Here is a 13,965-nt window from a genome sequence, read left to right as displayed (position 1 = left end):
TCCTTAGAGCAGTTTATCATGTACATTTTGTGATAAGGACAACGTGCTGGGAACTCTAGATTAAATCACTGAACACCTGATATATATATGCACATATATTTATATATGTATATTTATTTATATATGCATATATGTGTATATCGGCCCATATATGTACACATGAATGTCACTGTACACATAAATACACACATACGTACACACATGTACACATGCACAAATGGAAAAAGACACATAGATATAGCCAACACAAGTTTCACTAGTTGTTGAATATGCCTTAGACAGAATGCTTGGAAAAAAATGTGTTGAAGAAGTATTCGTCTCTAAGAGTTCTTTTACCACTCCTCTTATCTCTTCCAACTGGTAGGTTTAGAGAGATTCGACTTGAAAAGTGCAGTACAAGTGATAGCAAGTCACTCGGAAATCTCAATAAGTAGTGGTCATATGGTGTCTCCCTGCTCCCCATGGAATGCTTGCTCTTGTAGACACTCTCAACATCCAAAGTAGTAGGACAATATCCTTGTTAAGAATAAAGTTATAAGGCTTTAAATGGCATCCTTCCTTGGGCTCTTTTCCAACAGCGAGCATCAATTCCTAAGCAGATGAGTGACTCCCCAGAAGACTGGAGCACAGGTCAAAATTTAACCAACCCATATGAAAAGTCTAAAGTGAGCAGTTCTGACTGAGGTCATACAGATGTCCTGGCCACGAATATGAGAAAAAAAGAAAGTTTTTTATGTGTAGAACACAATTATACCAACTGACAAAAGATGATGTGCATTTCATTTATTTGCTTTTGGACTTGGAAAGTGTTTTTAAGTGTGTCTACACAAGTAGAATCAGCATGAAACAAGCCAGCATTTCTTCATTTAAGATGCAAGGAAAGTATACAGGTTGACCCATTGTAACAATGAGATTTGCAAGATACTATTAGAGGGGGGTAGACGGAGGTGTTTGGGATGTGTGAAGGTAAGGAATAGTAGGAGAAAACAAAGGAGGTGGTAACAATACTCAATAAGAAATGTACGCATTACCTTACTTATGTAACTATAACCTTTCTGTACAGTACTGAGCTTCTTCAGTAAAAGTGCTGGCAAAATTGGTTAATCACTCATAGAAAACTAAAACTATATCCTTGTATATCATCCTGTACTGAATCAACTCCAAATGTATCAAAGACCTCAGAGTCAAAGCAGACACCCTCAAAACATTACAGGATGGAGTAGGACATACCCAAGGTCTCCTGTGCAGAGGATGAAATTTTCTTAATAGAGACCCAGAAGCACAAGAAATCAAAGAAAGTTTGGACAAATGGTATTGTATGAAATTGCAGAGCTTCTGCATGGCAAAGGACATAGCTAGCAAGATCAATAGAAAGTCCATTGATTGGGAGAAGATCTTCACTAGCCATACAATAGAGAAGGATCTCATATCTAAAATATACTTGGAACTCAAAACATTAAATCCCCCAATAACAAATCCTCAAAGAAACAACTGCCCAATAAATAAGTGGGCTAAAGACTTCAAGGCAATCTTCTTTGAAAAGAAAAGAAGGAAGGCCAATAGACACATGAAGAAATGCTCAACCTCCCAAGCCATAAAAGAAAAGCAAATCAAAACAACATTGAGATACCACCTTACCCCATTTAGAATGGGTAAATCAAGAACTCTAATAACAACATATCCTTCAGGGGATGTGGCCAGAAGGGAACCTTACTGCATTGTTGGTGGGAATGTAACTTGTTCAACTACTTTGGCGTAGTATGGAGGTTCCTCAAAAGATTCCACCTAGAACTTCCCTATGACCCAGCAATCTACCTTTTGGGCATTTACCCAAATGATCACAAACAAGACCATAATAGCATTACCAGAACAACTATATTTATTGCAGCATTATTTAACATAGCTAAGATATGGAATCAACACAGATGCCCCTCAGTAGATGGATGGATAGAGAAAATGTGGCATTTAACCAAGTCCTAATCTTAGATAGGGAAATGGTTTGGATAGAATGATAGGACAGAGATTACAAAAAAACGAACAAGAAAAAATGGAAAAACCAAAATTTAAATTTAAGTAGTGAAACACTTAAAAATTATGTAAGTTTAAACAAATGATATTGAGAAAAGAAAAGGATAAGATGAGACGAAGGGATGGATTGAAAGGAGAAATGAAAACTAAAAAAAATTCTTAAAATTAGTTACTTGAAAATTATATACATATGAAGTGATAATACTGCTATTAAAGAATTTAAGCCTAAGAGGTTGTGAATTGAGTAATAATTTTCTGGATTAAATGTGTACAAAATGGGGTATAAGGTCTAATAATCGATGACGGGTATATATCTGGGAATGAGCCGAACAGCAATTTAGTCACGCAAAAAAAGAAAGAAAGAGAAAAAAAATGAAAAGAATACTTAAAAAGGACCAAAAGTTCAGAAGAGATAAAAAAGCACACACACACACACACACACACACACACACACACACACACACACACACACACACACGTATACACTTAAAATAAAAATTATGGGAGGAAAATAAGATTAATAGAAAACAATTTTAACATTTAAAAAAATTTTTAAAAGTTCACATAAGAGTTCTTTGATTTCAACAATGAAATGTACAATACATTATGTCGAAAAACGAACTTAACAATTTTGGTGGGGGGTGGGGGAAGGATGGGGTGGGGGGAGGGGGAAGTATGGGAAGGGATGGGAAGGGGAAACAACAAGAAGCAACAATGCTTGATAAGAAATATACTGTATATCTTGCCCATGTAATTGTAACTCCTCTGTACTGTATTCTCACAATAAAAAACTAAACTAAATTTTAAAAAAAGTTCTTTGATATTTTGGGGGGGGGTGTATTGGGGCAATGGGATGATTGTGTACCTCCCGTGTCCATAACCAGTCTCTTGGTGGAGTCTCTGGTCTGCTTGTGGTGTTTGGTTTTCCAGTGGCTTGATTGTTTTTTTAAGTCAGTGTTTGAGCAGGCAGAAAAATGCTTTGCATAACCCATTGTTTTGTGATCCTTCTCCCAGGCTAGTTCAGTGGGAGGTAGAGTTGTTTGAGTATCCCAAAAGAGGGAGATGGGAATTTCCTCTAGTTTGAAGATGCTGTGCTGAGACTAGGTTATGGGTAGAGTTGAGGCCTTTCAGCAATCAGTAGCTTTTCCTTGCTGGGCTAGCTCCTGAGACTCTCAGAGAGCCCAGCTTGGAGCCATTCTCAGGGTTTATGTTTACTGAGTTTCAATTGTTTGTCTAGGCTGCTGTAGGGAGGGGCAGCCTCTGGCTCTGTTTACCCTGTGGTGAAAGTCACTCCTCTGGGGGCAGATTTTTCTTTGTCTGGGCTGGTTGACTTTCCCCTGGGTAAAGCTGAGCCTGGCAGGTCAGGGCAGATTCCTGTGACCTGCTAAATGTCTCTTCTGTTTGCTTCCAAGGCCTGAGTTGGAGCTAGTTGCTCAAATGGGCCTTTGTTAGTATCAAAGATGGAGATCTCCAGTGGTAGGGAACACGCAGCCTTCCCTCCTCTGCTCCCTGAGAAGAAATGAGGAGATCTGGGTTCTACTCATGCTAGAGTCTTGTTCCTGGACAGTTTCTGGTCTGTGATCTGCAGGATGAATATATCTGCTCCTTGTCAGCTCTTGCTTCTGTTGCGTAGAATCCACATGTTCGCCACATCTGGAGCCTTTGTCCCAGATTCTCTCTGTAGTTATGGCTGCTATGAGTGTCTCTGCTACCAACCCTGCTACTGCAGCCATGGCTAGCTGCATGTGTTCAGATCTGTTTCTTTGCTTGGATTTTCCCTCTCTGTCCAAACTCTCTCTATTGAGATGACACACTTGGTGTGACTCTGTAGCCTAAGACTGTTCACTGGAATACTAAAATGCTTTCTATAGGAGAGCTTGTTTAGCCTTCAGCTTCTCTTCTTCCATCTTCCTCTGAATCTCATGATTTTTTTATGAGTGTTATTTTTCTTAGGAAAAATTGTCATTGGTGTTTATATTTTGTGTTGGCATACAATGAGCCTACTCTAGCCTTAATTTAATAAAATAAATCTCTCTGGCTGGGCAACGGTGGCTCATGCTTGTAATACTAGCTACTCAGGAGGCTGATATATGAGGATCTCAGTTCAAAGACAGCCCAGGCAGGAAAGGCTGTGAGACTTTTATCTCCAATAAGCCACTAGAAAACCAGAAGTGGCGCTGTGGCTCAAGCGGTAGAGCGATCACCGTGAGCTGAAGAGTGTAGGACCAGTGCCGAGGCCGAGTTCAAGCCCCAAGATTGACCAAAGAAACAAAATAAAACAACAACAAGAAAACAAAATCTCTCTGATTCTATGACAGCATAAATTTTGTGGGTAATGCTTAAGACCAAGTTGCCATTCTAAAAAAACATATATATCACCCCCAAAAAGAGGCACAATAGGAAATATATAGCAGGAAACTTATAAATTTTAATGGACTAACAGTCTGTCAGTTTGTTTTAACTTTTTTATCAAAAATGAAAGTAATACTTGATAATATTATATTAAGACATTTAAATTTCTTTTTTTTGGATTTGTGGATTATTTATTTTTTACTTTAGATGATAACCCAGTAATACTTATTCATTTTCTTCTTTTAAAATTTTGTTTATTTTATTTTATTGTATTTTATTTTTTGTGAACATATTGTACAGAGGGGTTACAATTACACGGGTAGGATAATGCGTACATTTCTTATCAAGCATTGCAGCCTCCTCCTTTGTTTACCCTTCACATCCCTTCCCAGCCACCCCCCCAACCCCACAGAATCCACCCGCAACCCCCCCCCCGCACACCCCGCCCTCCCCGCACCAAAGTTGTAAAGCTCGTTTTCAACATGACAACTTGTACTTCTCATTGTTGCAACAGGTCCACCTGAATCCTTAAACAACTGGTTTTTCCCCATCTCCTCCACAAGTTATACTGACAACAAATATAGTGAAAGCAGGGGTTATATTGTGGGGGAGGGACATACAAAGCAACAAAGAGATAATCTTATAAATGCATTAGAAAAAATGCATGAAAGAAAAAAACATTAAAATACATATCTAAGGGTTGATTTTCCTAACATCACATTATCTGACCTTTTCCGCTTGACTCATACATATACTAGATATTGCAAATAAAGGAAACCATGGATCCTCTGTTTCTTTGGGCCTGGCTTACTTCATTTAATATAATTTTTTCCAAGTTTTTCCATTTCCTAACATATGGGGCAATGCCATTCTTTCTGATGGAGGCATAGAATTCCGTTGTGTGTATATACCACATATTCTTGATCCATTCATCTACTGAGGGGCATCTGGGTTGGTTCCATATCTTAGCTATGGTAAATAATGCTGCAATAAACATAGTTGTGCTGTTAGCTTTAGTGTGGTCTTGTTTGTAAACATTTGGGTAAATGCCCAAAAGTGGGATTGCTGAGTCATAGTGGAGTTCTATGTGAAGTCTTCTCAGGAACCTCCATACTGCTTTCCAAAGTGGTTAAACAAGTTTACATTCCCATCAACAATGAAGAAAGGATCCCTTCTGTCCACATCCCCTCCAGCATCTGCTGTTGTTAGGGTTCTTAATTATTGCCATTCTAACTGTAGTGAGATGGTATCTCAATGTTGTTTTGCTTTGCATTTCTTTTATGGCTAGGGATGTTGAGCATTTCTTCAAGTGTCTATTGGCCATCCTTCTTTCGTCTTCAGAGAAATTTCTCTTTAAGTCTTTATCACACTTATTTATTGGGCAGTTGTTTCTTTGAGGATTTGTTATTGGGGAATTTAATTTTTCGAGTTCCAAGTATATTTTAGATATGAGACCCTTGTCACTTGTATGGCTAGTGAAGATCTTCTCCCAATCCATGGGCTTTCTATTGATCTTGCTAGCTATGTCCTTTGCCATGCAGAAGCTCTGCAACTTCATGCAATCCCATTTGTCCAACCTTTCTTTGATTTGTTGTGTTTCCGGGTCTCTATTCAGAAAATTTCGGCCTGAGCCAAGGAGACCCAGGGTTTCTCCTATTCCATCCTGTTGTGTTTTCAGTGTGTCTGCTTTGACTTCGAGGACTTTGATCCATTTGGAGTTGATTCTGGTGCAGGGTGATATATAAGGATCTAGCTTTAGTTTTCTACAAGTAGTTAACCAATTTTGCCAGCACCATTTACTACAGAGGCTGTCTTTCTTCCATTCTATTGTTTTAGCTCCCTTATCAAAGATTAGATGGCTATAGGTTTGTAGGTTTCTTTCTGGGTTTTCAATTCTATTCCATTGGTCCTGAGTTCTGTTCTTATGCCAATACCAAGCTGTTTTGATTACTATGGCTTTATAGTAGAGTTTGAAATTTGGTATTGATATTCCTCCAGCAGTGTTCTTTCCGTTGAGGAGCGTTTTTGCTATTCGGGGTCTTTTATTGTTCCATATGAATTTTTGGATTGCCTCTTCTAGTTCCTTGAAGAATAAGGTTGGAATTTTGATAGGTATCGCGTTGAATTTGTAGATAGCCTTGGCAAGTATTGCCATTTTCATGATGTTAATCTTTCCAATCCAGGAGCGTGGGAGGTTTTGCCATTTTCTAAGTTCTGTTTTGATTTCCTTTTTCAAGATTTTAAAGTTTTCATCATAGAGGTCCTTCACTTCTTTGGTTAAGTTAATTCCTAGGTATTTTATTTTTTTGTGGGGCTATTACAAATGGGGTTGCTTTCCTAATTTCAGCCACACTTTTCTCATTGTTGGCCTACAGAAAACCCATTGATTTTGGGGGGTTAATTTTATACCCTGCTACTTTGCCAAAGTTTTGAATTAGCTTGAAAAATTTGGGAGTGGAGTTATGGGATTCTTTAAATACAAGATCATGTCATTTGCAAAGAGTGAGAGTTTTATTTCTTCTTTCCCTATTTGGATCCCCTTTATGTCTGCATCTTGTCTTATTGCTGTAGCTAGGCATTCTAATACTAGATTGAAGAGAAGTGGTGAGAGTGGATATCCTTGTCTTGTTCCTGAGTTAAGAGGAAATGTCTTTAGTTTTTCACCATTAAGTATAATGCTGGCTGTAGGTTTGTCATATACAAGCCTTTTAAATTTCTTTGACCTTGATATTTAAGATTTACTTTAAAAAGAAATTCAACAGGTGACAGTGTTTTCTCCTTACTTTTCCAAAGAAATGTTTATTTCATCATTATAGTGTATAGCACAATATAACCAGAAATCATTTGTTAAGAAAAAATATTCCCATTCTTTGTTTTGCTTGTCTGTATTTAAAGCTGCATACTACATCCGACCCACCCTATTGTTTGCCTTCTCATATGAAGCATTTCAGTAAATGTGTCCGCCAGCAAAGTTTTACAAAATAGCATTCTTTCATTCATTGTGCTTTCCAAAATATATCTCACAAATGCCAACAACAAAACACAACTTAAAACATCTGTGGATTTTTCTATTTATGGTGCAAAGTAATCACTTTCCATAGTCCTTAGAACCAGCACTTCACAGACATTAAATGCTCTTTCATTTCCATGCTTTAGAACAGCAGCATGTAACAATGGTGTACATGTTAATTTGTTCACCACATCTGGTTTGTTTACCGCAAGGACTGTCTTCATGGAAGATGGTAATAGATGAGTTGTGCAATTACGTAGTTTAAAAGAGCTCTGAGTTGGGGATAAAGAGTATCCATTTATGTGACTAAATATTTAAATTAAATCCTATAATGTATACTCCTTCAATTTTCTGGCTAAAATGTTCTACATTCTAGGTTTTTTTAAAGCAATATTTTATGTTGTTTCCTTGGTGACAACGAAATTGGAAGACTTAAAAATTTCCTGTACCATGGCCATCTGAAATGAGATGGATGTACTTAGGTTAACATAAAGAAATTTTGGGACAGCATTAATGTTTGAATCTTGGATGGGATTTGATTGGGAATTTTGAAAGACTTTCATAGTATGAGAAGAAAAACAAAAGACCATACTAATACTTTTATCTGCCACATTGTTTTATTAGTTTATTCAAACACACACATAGAAACACACAGATACACATTATGAAGACCCAGTCAGTCTGCAAGAAAATATTTTAATGGGAATTCCATAAAATATTTAGTCTGCTGAGATCTGATTAGAATTTATAGAAATATCTAATGGCTTCCACCCCTGGTCAAGTTATTATCATTGGTGAAGATGTTGCCATTTGATTTTAGAATGCCCCCGAAGACCTATGTGTTAAAGAAAAATGACATTCCAATTCCTCCCAGACTGTGGAGCATACCTGAATAGTTCTTCTGGAGATTAAGTTCTTCAGAGTGAAACCCATGGGAAAAAGACTCTCATCTTCTTTCTTCTTTTATCTTTTAATCATTCTAGGTAAAAAACATTTCTCTTTGACATACTCCTCTCCTTGACATTGTCTTGGCACTGGCCCGCAAAGCAATAAAACCAGCTGAACATACACTGAAACATTCAGTCTTGTAAATCTGAGTAAGCCTTTCTGCTTAATAAATGGAAAATATCACCTATTATGGTAGGTTATAAAGCTCACCCAACGTTCTAGTCTTTCTAACAATGTAGAGTATATTAAAATGTGCTTCATTAAAAATATATAACTCCATGTTGTATATTGTGTTTTTATTTCTGTTGATCCTAGCGCTTACAATCAGGACCTAACTGTAAAACTGTTTGCAATAAATAATCACATTACTTTTATGATTCTATAATTTAACTTGTTTTCCTACAAATTTATAGAATAGTGTAGCTATGGAAAATCACTAAATATTGCATTTTGATATAGGATTATCTATCACTGCAAGTGTTGTCAAAATTTATCTACACTGAAATGATTGCCATTGATATCTTTCTCAAGATTACAAATGTTTATACTTTCAGCTGACCTTTTACAAACTCATACCCCAAACATAATTTTTAGTTTGTTCATGCAATCATAGGAACATAAATATATGGCACAAAATGTTAATTAACTTTATCTGCTGTCATTAATGGAGTATACCTAATAGAATTAAGTATATACCCTCAGGGAAATAAAATACTACCTTCTAAATCCAGACAGAGAGAAACCCACACCCACACACATGCACACATACACACACACACACACACACACACACACACACACACACACACGTACTTACCACTCTGACTCAGGTTAGATTCCAGATTCCAGATATTGGGTATCAGACAATGAGATTTTAATCAAACTTTCTTGTCCAGACAAAATACATTCATAATTCCACACATACAAAAACACCAGATCATTCAAAATCGTGAAAATATTTAACAGAACCACCCTGCTCTGGCCATCTACTCCCTGATTTCATTCATTCATGTCAATGCATTTTTCATATCATAATTAAAAATCTTTTTCTATCTCTCTGATTAGCAGATAATATGTTATCATATAAGAGAAAATGTAGGTAAAATTACATATGAAAATTGCATATGACATAATGACATTCCTGAGGATAAAACATGCCTGTTTTTCAGTTTGGTTGCCAAAATGGAAATATTAGACCTTTTGAATATTTAACTTTAAATCTGAACCTTCAAATTTCACTAGGATTTGAATTGTGTTACTTACAATATTAATGTAAAATAAAAGCATTACTAAATAGAAAGAAAATTATAAGTTTATCATACCTTAATCCCTGAATTGACTTTATTATAAAAACAATTACATTTATTTAACATGATAAACATCCTGAAACAAACTATGAGGTATGGAAACAGAAGACTCCGTTTTTTGTTTAGTGTATGTTGTTGTTATTTATAGTTTGTGATGATTCTGTCTTCTTTACCTTATGCATGGTATATTCATTCTACATCTTCAGGAAGGTGGGGGTGGGCACAGAGCTTTAGGGAAAGGGTGAAAAAATGAAGCAGTGGAGTTCCTTGAATATTGATGAAAGTGAACTATTTAACACATGGGTGGGGAAAGAAGGTAGGGAATGGGAAAATATGAGGGAACTGAAGACATTTCATAAAAGGAAATGTACTCATTACCTGACTCATATAATTGTAATCCATCTATAAATCAACTTAACAACAGAGTAAATTTATTTTAAAAAGTCGAACAAAACATTTTCTTAGAATCTTATGCGTATGTTTTGTTCACTGGTTTGAGCTGGTTGAGTCTATCTCTGAAAATAGCTACATTTACATTATTGGGCGAATTTCTGAGCTACTAGTAGTTAGAAGTCAATTATGATTGTATGTTTTTCTGAGACTCTAATTTATTTATTTCTTTAATCTAATTTGTATGATTTCTATCTACCAGTTTTTGAATTGGCTTATTCCTGTTTTTCAAGGACCTAGTGGTGAATTATTAGTGCTGATTTAAGATTGTTCTAATTTGTTGATGTATATACTCAAAGCTATAAATTTTCCTGAGTATTGCCTGTGTTCTTGTGTCCCAGAGGAGGTAATATTTTGTCTGTTCACTTCCAGTTATTTCTGTATTTCTGTTTATGTTACTTTGAAATAGTGATTTCAGGCTTGTATGAAGAGACAGTAATAATATGAAATGTATATTATTACATTGAACGAAAGAGCAGACATTTTAACCTTTTTTCTTCAAGTAAATTAATATTAAGCAAAGCTTATTAAAATAATTACTTATTTATTTTTTAGAGGATGAGTATAGTACTATTGGATATCTTGGAGGAAAGATATAAGACTCATCACAGCTGATGCCTTATATTGAATTTACACGCTAAACTTTCTTTTTCAGAAGACTAAAGCTTCAATTCTTTCATATTAGTATTAGAAAATCATAATCTCTGCATATTGATTTGTTATCCTCTGCTATTTTCAATTCCATTCTTCCTCCATTATATATCAAGGGCTTTGAATGACTAATTCCTTAAAATGCCTATATTTCCTATATTGTGATGTATATCTCAGTGATATAAATATTAATTTATCTCTCAGTCTCATCTTGAGCTGCATTCATATGAAATTTATGCAGTCTCAAGCAAGAAACCTGACTATTTACTCTTTTCTATGTTTTAATCAATAAATCCATTCTAATACTTTAATTGAAATATATATAAAGTTTTTAACATGAAGACAGCCCTCCCCCATTATACTTTAAAGTGAAACCTTGGGGACTATTTTATATATAAAAATACAAAAGTAGAGGCTGGGAAGGTGGCTCAGTGGTAGAGCGCTTGCCTTTCATGCATGAGGCCCTCGGATCAATTCCTCAGCACCACATAAGCAGAAAAAAAAAAGCCAGAAGTGGCACTATGGCTCAAGTGCTAGAGTGCTAGCCTTGAACTGAGGAGCTGAGGGACAGCGCCCAGGCCCAGATTTCAGGCCCCATGACCGGAACCCTCCACAAAAAGATTAAAAAAATAAAAAAGTGCAATGCACATGTTTATATATGAATAATCTAATGATTAAATCAACTAGACACAAGAACTACCATACCACATCAAGTCTCAATTTACTTAAAAGCACCAAAATATTAGTGTTCATGAATATCACTCATTGTTAAAAAATGACGAGTCAAAACAAAGTTTATATTATATTTGAAATTTGAAAAATGAAAATTACACTCAGATTTGCTGTCAATATCTTGTTTCCATGTATACACTTTTTTCAGCATATAGAGAAACAAAAAATAAGGGTTTGTCACATACAATGAAAAATATAAAAGTAGACTGCCTTTCTTTAAGATGATAAGTACATGCAAATCGTGTGATTTATTCAAATATACTATGAAAATTCATAAGAGGATTTATGATCAGAACTGATAGGTCAGCAAAATAACTGGAAAACTGTAAATGTTAATTGTGCTTTCAATATAGGAAGACAAGTTTTCAATTCATGAGCCTATAGAAGAAGACTTTGTATCTGTAATACAATCCACTTTTAACTGCTAAAAGCACTTGCTTAAGCTCTAATTAGAAAGGGAAAAATTAACTAACATCTTACATGATTGTTTTGACAATTAATTTGTATATTGAAGGTCAAAGGGAGGAATTGGAGATTAATATAATCTTTTTCCTCCCTTCTGATTATTACACAGCAATAGCTGTGAATTCAGGAGTCTCATGCAATGTACTCACAGCTGAATTACTAATATGCTTAAAAATATGGAACGTGTGATAAGGAAATAGATCAGCCAGCAAGCACAAAAACTCGTGATAAGATCAAACTTTTGAGCAGGGTTGCCACATAATTTAGGAATGCAATTCCTTCATATGAACTTCAAATTTTGTGGCTTTCCTTGTGGGTTTAAAAGGTAAGATAGCCCTGTAGAAACAAGAATTCCTGTTCAGCCAAGTAGAACATCCACATGTTGCAAATTTTCATTCCATAAAAACTCTTTGTTAGAGTACTTTCATTTAATATACTTCACCACATCATCCTTACCGGTTGGAGACAGGAAAAAAGATAATTTTGTTTGAATATTATCTTACATAAATTAGTGTGTACAGGGATGATTTGTTTAATTACAGATGTTTGTAATAAATGTAAATAGGGATCATGTCACAACTAAAAAATATAAACAAAATCACATAACAAGACTAGAAGTCACAGAATTTTGTGCATGAAAACATACATTAGATTAGTTGCAGGATTTCTATTTTGAGAAAAACTTTATATTAAAGTATAATGCACTTTACGAAGAGTTGAAACATTTTATTGAAAAATATATTCTTAGAGATATTTTTGCTTCATAGTTTTAAGAAGAAAAATGTTCCCAAAGTAATTACTCCTTTATTGTTTTCCTGTTTCCATGTGATTAACCTCCAATTTAGAAATCCAGATATATGATTTAATTTAACCAAAAATATTTATTGAATATAAAAATCTCTACTCTCTACATTCTTCACACTAAGATCACCAAATATGTTGAATCTTAAATAATTAGTCTCTTTTTAACCTATGTTAATACTATTTACAATGTGAGTGAAATGTTTAAAAATAGTATTTATTTTAGCTTAGTTGCTCTGAAAAGACAATAAATGATGCTATCAAAGCCTAAAAATTATTAGATTTAAAACTTAGAATTCAGGAAATGATTTTGACCACTCTGGTTACTGGAGCCTTCACTACAACCTCATGAGACAATTTATATTGGTGAAGCAAAAATCTAAGGTAAGATATTTATGAATAAAAAATCATGTCATTCTGAATATGTCGAGCTACATATAAAACAGAAAATTTAGCTTTTAAATATCTGAATATGCTAGTACATTTAATTGCAGGGCAAGTACTTATTCTGAAAGGAGATAAAATTGCATTTATTCTGAAATGTAAACCTAAGTATTCATTTGAATAAAAGACAATGTTTAAAATATCACTCAGTCAAGAGAAGGTGCACTGTTAGATGTTTTTCATGCCATTATGTTCTCTAAACTTACTACAAATATTAGATTAGTAAACCTAATTCATTCCTTTGTAGGGAAACAGAAATTCAGTTTCCTAAAACGCATGACTATAACTATTTCTCAAACAATTACTAAGTAACTGTTTTATATTTTTTGTCATAGAATCTTATTTGATATATTTTTATTCATTAAGTTAAATAATTGGCCAATAATAATATAAATTATGCATGAACAAAGTTTATCTAACGTAAGTATTTCACAAGACATGTCATGGCTCTCTTAAAGAACACTAGAAGGCAGTGTATTTTTATTAATTTTTAGTTATTCTGTTAATAGATATTAATTGTCAGACGTGCAATTCCATAATATATTTAAAGTCTTTGATTATACTCCCTCTATTTGCTTTTCATTACTGGTACCTCCAAAGATCTTGTTTTTCACATAAAATTACATCTTTATATATGCGCATATAAACTAATTTGGAAAAGTTAAGCTAAACTTCAGCTTAACTCAAGATGTAAAGTGGATTAATAGGATGAATAAAAATTGAATACTTTTTTAACTTTTGAATTGAGCTATCATTACTATTATGGTTTTATGGTTA

Source organism: Dipodomys spectabilis, unplaced genomic scaffold (genome assembly GCF_019054845.1).
Source record: "Dipodomys spectabilis isolate Male_0828 unplaced genomic scaffold, ASM1905484v1 ptg000183l, whole genome shotgun sequence".
NCBI classification, from domain to species: domain Eukaryota; kingdom Metazoa; phylum Chordata; class Mammalia; order Rodentia; family Heteromyidae; genus Dipodomys; species Dipodomys spectabilis.
Note: the sequence above shows the minus strand (reverse complement) of the source record.